At 33.6% G+C, this 9,736-nt stretch overlaps 1 pseudogene; it reads left to right on the plus strand.

Moving 5' to 3' along the window:
• The first annotated feature begins 8,419 nt into the window (after positions 1 to 8,419).
• LOC138387331 (heterogeneous nuclear ribonucleoprotein A1-like) lies at positions 8,420 to 9,455 on the plus strand (annotated as a pseudogene).
• Positions 9,456 to 9,736: the final 281 nt, after the last annotated feature.

Genomic DNA, 9,736 nt, shown 5'->3' on the forward strand with positions numbered 1-9,736 from the left:
AGGAGTGGAATTTCTGGGTCATAGGGTAGCATATGTTTAGCTTTAATCAGTGCTGGAAGTTTTTCAGAGCAGTTTTACTAATTTACACTCCAACTTGCAACATATGAAAATTTCAGTTGCCCATATTTTTACCAATACTTATGATAAATAATTTTTAATTTTAGCCATTATGATTTATGGGAAGAATCTCATCATTTTAACTTCAACTTCCTTGATAAATAAAATTGATACTTATATCAAATGAATAATACACATACACTATCCTATTTTAAGAATTGTGCCCATTAAAAATTGGGGTGTTTGTCTCTTAATAATTTGTAGGAGTTCTTTACATTTTTCTGGATATGAACTCTTTTATCAGTTTCTTTTCTGTGGCTTGCATTTTCACTTTTAATTATGTTTTGGATGGCCAGGATATCTTAACTTTAATGAAATTCACTTTCTCAATCTTTTTTTTTTTTTTTTTAATGATTAGTGCTTTATGTGTTTTGTTTAAGAAAATTTTGCTTAGGCTAAGGTCATGAAAACGTATTTTCCTGTTTTCCTCTAGAAGATTTATTATTTAACATTTTGGTCTAGGATTCATATCAAATTAATTTTCATTCATGGTATGAAGTAGCCATAGTTTATTCTTTCCCATTTATATATCCAGTTGTTCCAACATTATTCACTGGAAAGACTATCCTTCCTGTATTGAGAAGTACAGATACCTTTAAAGTAAATCAAGTATCCAGTTATGTGTGAATCTGTTTCTGGACTCTAGTCTGTTTCATTGATGTGTTTGTATATTCTTTTGCTAATATCATAATATCTTAATTACAATCACTTAAATTAAGTCTTGAAACTTGCTAGTGTAAGATCTCAGATCCTGTTCTTTTCAAGATTTCCTTGGCTATTTTAAACCCTGTTAATTTTTATATAAATTTATATAAATTAAAATCATATTTCTTTTTCACACACAAAAAATCCTGGTATTTTGATTAGGATTGCATTGACTCTAGATCAGTATGTAGATGTATATATGTTAACTTAGTATCCATAGACCATTAATTCACTCTGCTTAATTATTAATTTACTTGTTAATCCTAATTGTACGTTCTTTTAGATTTTCTATGTATACAATCATAATTTCTTCTTTTTGTAATTTTAAACCTTTATTTTCCTTGCATTATTGAAAGTGTAATTTTTTTTTTTTAGTTTTGTTATCTTTATTTAGCAAGAAACATTCTGTTGGGCTAGTTGTATATTTCCACAATGACATCACTTTTTAAAATCCTTTATCTTCACCCAGTTGTTTCCCACTATGCTTCCTTGAAGGTAACAGATTTCCATATAGGTATACGAGTGAAAGTATAATTTTGAATAGAAGAAAAATGGATATCCTTATCATGTGTCTTAACTAAAGGGAAAAATGTTCAGTATTTTACCATTAAGATGCTAACTGTAGAATTTTTGTGGCCAACAAAATTATCATATTTAGATAGTTCCCTTCTACTACTAGTATGCTAAGAGCTTTTATCAGGAACAGGTTTTATATTTTTTATTTTTATTTAAATCCAAGAGCTAAAGGACATGAACAGGTTTTAGATTTCATGAAATGATTTGGGGCATAGACCAAGAAGATAATCTTAAAAATTCTGTTAAAATGGTGAATTACACATTGATTTTCACGTTAAGTCAACCTTTCATTCCTTCTTGGTAAGGATATATATTTTATATATTGGTGAATTCAACCTGTAAATATCTATCTTGTTTAAGGTGTTTGCATCTATGTTTATAAGACATATTGGCCTGTGATTTTCCTTTTATGTAAAGTTCTTACCAGATTTTGGTATTAGGGATATGTTGGTATTAGGGCAGTGGGAACTGTTTTCTCTTTTTGTATTCTTCAGAAGAGTGTGTGTGAAATATAGATTATTATTTTTTTTAATTTTTGGTAGAATTTACTACCAAAGGAATTTTTTTAAACCTTCATTAGAGTTTAACTGACATTTAATAAATTGCAGAAATTGCAAATTAATTTGATAAGTTTTGACATATGTACACACTTATGAAACTATTGTCACAATCTAGATAATAAACATATTGATCACCTTTGAAATTCCTTCCTGTTGCCTCTCTCCACTTCTCTAATCCCAGGCAACAATTGATATGCATTTCGGCTCTGTATTAGTTTGTATTTTCTAGAATTTTATGTAAATGGGTTACACACTATATACCCTTTTTGCCTGGATTCTTCTATTCAACATAACCATTTAAATATTCATTCATGTTGCAGTGCGTATCAATATCACTGTCAATACCAAGTTTGTTCCTTTTTATTGATCCATGCTATTCCATTGCATAGATATACCATAGTTGATCTATTTGCCTCTTGTTGGGTTGATTCCAGTTTTTAACTATTACAAATAAGTCTGCTATGAATATTCATGTACAAGTCCTTATATGGTCATTTGTTTTCATTTTTCTTGAGTAGGAATGACTAGATTAAATGATAGGTGTATCTATATAGTTTAAGAAAGGGCTAAGCTGTTTTCAAAGTGTTATGCCATTTTATATTCCTATCAGCAGTATATGAGAATTTCAGTTCATCCACATTCTTATCAACATTGTGTATGGTCAGTCTTTTTAATTTTAGCCATTCTAATAAGCATATAGTAATATCTCATTCTGATTTTAATTGGTATTTTCCTAATGTCTAATAAAAAGTATCTTATCATCTGCTCTTTTACCTTTTCATATATATGTGTATATATCTTATATATATATTTCTTGCAATTATTTTTTCTGCCAGCCTGTGGCTTTTCTTTTCATTATACGTATTCTAGATTTCTTGAAGTTGTGATGGAGTTCTATGATGCTCTGTTCATTTTGTTAAAAATCCTCTTCTTTCTGTTTGATTTTGGATATTTTCTATTGCCATAACTTCAAATCTGCTCACGATTCCATTTATTGCTTTGTTTTTTTTTTCTTTGAAATTATGGTTTTCATCTCTAGAATTTTTATTTGATTCTTTTTTATATCTTGTATATCTCCACCTGACTCTTTGAACACGTGGAATATAGTTATTAATGTTTTAATGGCATCTGCTAATTTTAACATCTGTTTAAGTTCTGGTTTTATTTTAATTGATTGTTTTTTGGTTTCAATTGATTGCTTTGCTCTTCATTATGGGTTATAGTACCCTGCTTCTCATAACTGGTGATATTTTACTAGATGTTGGATATTGTGAATTTTACCTTTTTTGGTATTGGGTATTTTTCTATTCCTATAAATATTCTTGAGATTTTTGTCTGGGATGTGATTAAATTACTTGAAAAGTCTTTTTGGCTATTGTTTTGAAGATTTTTTAGTTGGGACTGGAACCCTGTTCAGTTTAGGGTTAATTATTTCTCACTACTGAGATAAAACTCTTCTGTGTACAATAGTCACTTCCCCAAGAATCATAATTTTTTTTCCATTTTTCTTGGAGGTAAAAGGCATTATTTCTGGTTCTATATAAGCATCAAATGTTATTACATCCAGTCCTTTCGGCTTGTTTCCCTTGGCCTCACGTAATTTCCTCACATGCTTGTGCTAATTATACTCAGCTGAGTACTCCAGCGTTCTTTAAAGTTCTTTCTCTCTGTTGATTTCTCTTCTCTAATATACTCTCGTTCTACCACACTCTAGCTGCCTTGGTGTCTCTAGACTTAAAACTGTCTTTTCAACTCAGGGAGTCTTCTGGGCTCTGCCTCAATTTCCCCTTTCTACTCTATCTGGAAACTTCCTATAGATAGGAAGCTGGAGCAAGAGTGGGGCTGACTTCATTTGTTTTGTATCTCCCAGAAATCCATGTCTTTTGGCCTGATGTCAAGTGTCTTAAAAATTCTTGTTTCACATATTTTGTTATTTTATTAGTTGATTTTTTTGTCTTAGTTTTTTAAAAAAACTATTTTCATTTAAAAAATTTATTCATTTTAATTGATAAATAAAAATTGTATGATTTAATGTGTACAATATAATGTTTTGAAATTTGTATACATTATAGAATGGCTAAATTGAGCTAATTAGCATATACATAACTTTACATACTTATTTTTTACTGTAAGAACATTTCATAGTTACTCTTAACAATTTTCAAGAATACATTGTTTTTAATTATAGTCACAATGTTTTGCAATAGGTCACTTGAACTTTTTCCTTCTATCTAGCTGAAATTTTGTACCCTTTGACCATTATCTCCCCAACCTGTCCCCCAGCCCCAGTCCCTGGTAACCACTATTCTATTCTCTGCTTTTTTGAGTTCAAATTTTTTAGATTTCACATCTAAAAAATCATGCAGTATTTTTCTTTTTGTGATTGGCATATTTCGCTTGACTTAATGTTCTCCAGTTTCATCCATGTTGTTGCAAATGCCAGGATTTTCTTCTTTTTTAAGGCTGCATAGTATTCCATTGTGTATATCTCCCACATTTTCTTTATTTGTTCATCAGTGACTGAACATGTAGGTTGCTTCCATGTCTTAGCTATTGTGAATAGTGCTGCAATGAACATCAGAATACAGATATCTGTTTGACATACTGATTTCGTTTCCTTTGGATATATACCCAGAAGTGGAATTGCTGGATCACATGGTAGTTCTATTTTTAAGTTTTTGAAGAATTTTCATACTGTTTTCTATAATGTCTCTACCAATTATATATTCCCACCAACAATGTTTAAGGGCTCCCTTTCTCCACATCCTATCCAATACTGCTGTAGTTCATCTCTTTACTATATTGATTCCTTTTTTGTGCAGGAGCTTTTTAGTTTAATGCAGTTCCATTTGTCTATTTTTACTTGTGTTGCTGTGCTTTTAGGGACATATAAAAAAAAATCATTGCCCAGACCAATGTCGTGGAGTTTTTCCCATGTATTTTCTTCTAGTAGTTTTAATTTCAGGTCTTATGTTTAAGTCTTTAATTCATTTTGAGTTGATTTTTGTATCTGTTGTGAGATATGGGTCCAATTTCATTCTTGTTCATATGGTTATCTAGTTATCCCAACACAATTTATTGAAGAGATTGTCTTTTCCCCATTGTGTGTTCTTGGCACCTTTGTTGAAAATCAATTGACTGTAAATGTGTTTGGACTCTCTATTCTGTTCCTTTGGTCTATGGGTCTATTTTTATTCCAGTACTGTTTATGCTGTTTTGATTGCAATAGCTTTGTAGTATATTTTAAGGTCAGGTAGTGTGATGCCACCAGATTTTTTCTTTTTGGTCAAGATTGCTTTGGTTATTTGGGATCTATTCTAGTTCCATATGAATTTTCAGATATTTTTTTCTATTTCTGTGAAAAAAATATCATTGAAATTTTGATAAGGATTGCATTGAATCTAGAGATTCCTTTGGGTAGTATGGATGTTTTGACAATATCCTTCAATCCATGAATATGAGATATCTTTCCATTTATTTGTGTGTGTGTTTTTTAATTCTTTCATTAATGTTTTTTAGTTCCTTGCAGATCCTTCACTTCCTTGGTTAAACTTATTCCTGAGCATTTATTTTTTGTAGCTATTATAAATGGGATTGTTTTGATGATTTTTTTCAGATAGTTCTCTGTTAGCATATAGAAATGCTACTTATTTTTTATGTTGATTTTGTATTCTGCAATTATACTGAATTCATTAGTTCTAACAGTTTCTTGGTTGAGGCTCTCAAGCTTTCCATATAAAAGATCATGTTGTCCATAAACAGGGACAATTTATCTTCTTTCTTTGCAATTTGAATGCCTTTATTTCTTTCTCTTGCTCAATTGGTCTGGCTAGGACTTCCAGTATTATGCTCAATAGAAGCGGCAAGAGTGGGTGGCCTTCTCTTGTTCCTGATCTTAGAGGAGAAGCTTTCCACTTATTACTGTTGACTATATGTTAGCTATGGGTTTGTTATATCTGGCCATCTTTATTGTGTTGAGGCACATTCTTTCTATATCTAACATGTTGAGAGTTTTATCATGAAAGTATGTTGAATTTTGTCAAATGCTTATATAAATTTTTAGGCTTCCATTTCCTTATCTGTAGAGTAAAAATAGTAGCTATGTGTTTTAGAGAACTATCTGTGTTCATTCAGGTTGCTATATCAAAATATTTCAGGCCAGGTGGCTTGTAAACAATAGAAATTTATGTCTCACATTTCTGGAGGCTGGGAAGACAAGGTTCTATAAGATTCAGTGTTTGGTGAGGTCTCACTTTCTGTTTCATAGCTGGTGCCTTCTCATTGCATCCTCTTATGGTGGAAAGGACAAATAAGCTCCCTCAAGGCTTCTTTATGAGACCACTAATCTCATTTATGCAGTCTCTGCCCTCATGATCAAATCACCTTCTAAAGGCCCCACCTCTTCATACTATTGTAGTGATTATTAGATTTCAACATGGATTCTGGGGGGACACAAACTTTCAGAATATAGCAAGGACCAGATAGGAGTAGAAGAGCACGCTAAATAATGAAGAGATCTCATGAGTAAGGGATCCTGGTTGCAATTCCTGGATCTAACACCTATAAACTAGATGAACTTGGACAAGTTGTTAAGTCCCATGCAGACAGCATCTGCATACATTTTGTTTCACTCCCTATCCACAGCGTAGAACCTGTATAGGAAATACACACATGGTATTTATTGAATTAAATGCTTTGTCAAATAAGGGAATTTGAGAAGATTAAACCTAATGTCATGTTTTGTTCATATATTCTGTAATTCTAGGTAATATTTATGTAAAAGTGCTTTGAAGGTTGAAGACTAAAAATGTAAGGGACTATTTTCAATTCTGGCTACATAACTGTGAAGCTGCTGGAGTAAGAGACTTTCGATATTCATGCTAGATAACTGGTGTTGAGGCGAGATTTTTCAATAGAGAGTGGAAAGCCAGAGTATGGACTACAAAGTTCTGCTGAACTAAATGATGATCATTTGTATATCAATAAAATTACTAGATAGTCCACCCCCACTTAATTGTTCAGTTGGTTCTAAAAGTGCTAGCTTAATAATTTTAAGATACATTTAATATTCTTACCTGAAAATTATAATACATTGAGTCTCTGCCCCCCCCCCCCAGAGACTATGGCCTATATTGTTGGTCCTTACCTAGCAAGAAACCCTCCTTTGCTGATACTTTTTGAAATGACTTGGCTACAATCGGTGTCCAATACACAAACATTTATATACCTCTGGATGTGGGTAATGATGAACTTAATGCAGATTTTTTGTGGTTATTTTTTCTAGAGCATTATGGTTTTAAAGAGAAAATATGGTTTCAAAGGTATATTGCAAATTGCCCAAGTTAATTTTAAGACTTACTTCTCAAAACTCAGACCACTAAATAGAATATTTTTTGAAATGTATGTTCTACTGTCATGTTGGATCTTAAAGCTACATCTAAAAAATGCTATATACCATAATAATGGTAACCCTAAGCAATTTTGAAAGCTTTTTTTTTTTTTTTCTGTTAATGGGGGACATTACCTCCTTTCTTTTTGACTGTGAAAGATTTGGGTCAGCAAAGATGTAACAAGATGCATATCATTGCAGAATTCCCTTATTGTCACCTGTTGCTAGGGCATTGTCAGATGTGGAAAAAATGACTGGAATCTGTTAATTTTTTTTCCATTTTTTAATGTTTCTGACTGATGTGTGTTTTTGGCAAAATGCTATTTGTGTGTGTGTGTGTGTGTGTGTATGTGTGTGTATGAGAGGCACAAAGGAGAGAGAAAAGCTGAAAGGTAGAGATATCTTTTTTACTTTCCTTAGGCAAATATTATTTTCCTATTCAGTCTTAGTTCTGCTTAGTGTTTACTAGCTCTCAATCATAACTTCTTTTGGAACACAAACAAAATCTGTGCTAGCAATTCCTGCTAAATGTTCTGATTTTATGGGTTAACATCTTCTATCTTTCTATCCTCAGGAGTTTCTGGGCTTGTAGACTTGTGGACATACGAGAACCGTGTTATGTTCAAAGATATAGGTTCCTCTACCTATGTGTTCAATTCTAATTCTTCTATATAACTGTACAATAAATACAGTCTTTGTTCTCTGGGAAACAGCAACATTTGTTCTTTTTAAGGTTGAACTTTGGGTCTCACACATGGATAGAATATTAGGGTTACAACAACTTCCAAGATAATTTTTGTAGAACTTTTATTTAATGGATAAGAGAATTGTAGATGAGAGTAAGCAAATGGCTTGTCAAAGATCCCGCTGCTTTAGTAGTGACAAGGCCCCTGTAAACTACCAGATTTTTACAGTTATTTAGACTTGAGTCTTGCAGTTTATCCCTTGTATATCATAGGTAAATCATTTTGCTTCTCTGATACTCCATTCCCTGATATTTAAAATAAGGGTACTTTCTGCCCGTGGATGCTGCCGAGGAAGTATCTTTGAAGTCTCTCTTCCCATTGCCGTCATGTCTAAGTCAGAATCTCCTAAAGAACCTGAACAGCTGCGGAAGCTATTCATCGGATGGTTGAGCTTTGAAAGGACCGATGAGAGTCTGAGGAGCCATTTTGAGCAATGGGGAACTCTCATGGACTGTGTGGTAATGAGAGATCCAAACACGAAGCGCTCCAGGGGGTTTTGGGTTTGTCACATATGCCACAGTGGAGGAGGTGGATGTAGCAATGAATGCACGGCCACACAAGGTGGATGGAAGAGTTGTGGAACCAGAGAGCTGTCTCTAGAGAAGATTCTCGGAGACCAGGTGCCCACTTAACTGTGAAAAAAATCTTTGTTGGTGGCATTAAAGAAGATACTGAAGAACATCACCTAAGAGACTATTTTGAACAGTATGGGAAAATTGAAGTGATTGAAATCATGACTGACAGAGGCAGTGGCAAGAAGAGGGGCTTTGCTTTTGTAACCTTTGATGACCATGATTCTGTGGATAAGATTGTCATTCAGAAATACCATATTGTGAATGGCCACAACTGTGAAGTAAGGCAAGCCCTGTTGAAGCAAGAGATGGCCAGTGCTTCATCCAGCCAAAGAGGTCGAAGTGGTTCTGGAAACTTTGGTGGTGGTCGTGGAGGTGGTTTTGGTGGGAATGACAACTTTGGCCGTGGAGGAAACTTTAGTGGTCGAGGTGGCTTTGGTGGCAGCCATGGTGGTGGCAGATATGGTGGCAGTGGGGATGGGTACAATGGATTTGGTAATGATGGAAGCAATTTTGGAGGTGGTGGAAGCTACAATGATTTTGGCCATTACAACAATCAGTCTACAAATTTTGGACCCATGAAGGGAGGAAATTTTGGAGGCGGAAGCTCTGGCCCCTGTGGTGGTGAAGGCCAATATTTTGCTAAACCACGAAACCAAGGTGGCTATGGTGGTTCCAGTAGCAGCAGTAGCTATGGCAGTGGCAGAAGGTTTTAATTATTCCCAGGAAACAAAGCTTAGCAGGAGAGGAGAGCCAGAGAAGTGACAGGGAAGCTACAGGTTACAACAGATTTGTGAACTCAGCCAAGCACAGTGTTGGCAGGGCCTAGCTGCTACAAAGAAGACATGTTTTAGACAATACTCATGTGTATGGGCAAAAAAACCTCGAGGACTGTATTTGTGACTAATTGTATAACAGGTTATTTTATTTTCTGTTTGTGGAAAGTGTAAAGCATTCCAACAAAGGGTTTTAATGTAGTTTTTTTTTTTTTTTTTGCACCCATGCTGTTGATTGCTAAATGTAATAGTCTGATCATGACGCTGAATAAATGTCTTTTTTTTAAAAAAATAA

Source organism: Eulemur rufifrons, chromosome 7 (genome assembly GCF_041146395.1).
Source record: "Eulemur rufifrons isolate Redbay chromosome 7, OSU_ERuf_1, whole genome shotgun sequence".
NCBI classification, from domain to species: Eukaryota; Metazoa; Chordata; class Mammalia; order Primates; family Lemuridae; genus Eulemur; species Eulemur rufifrons.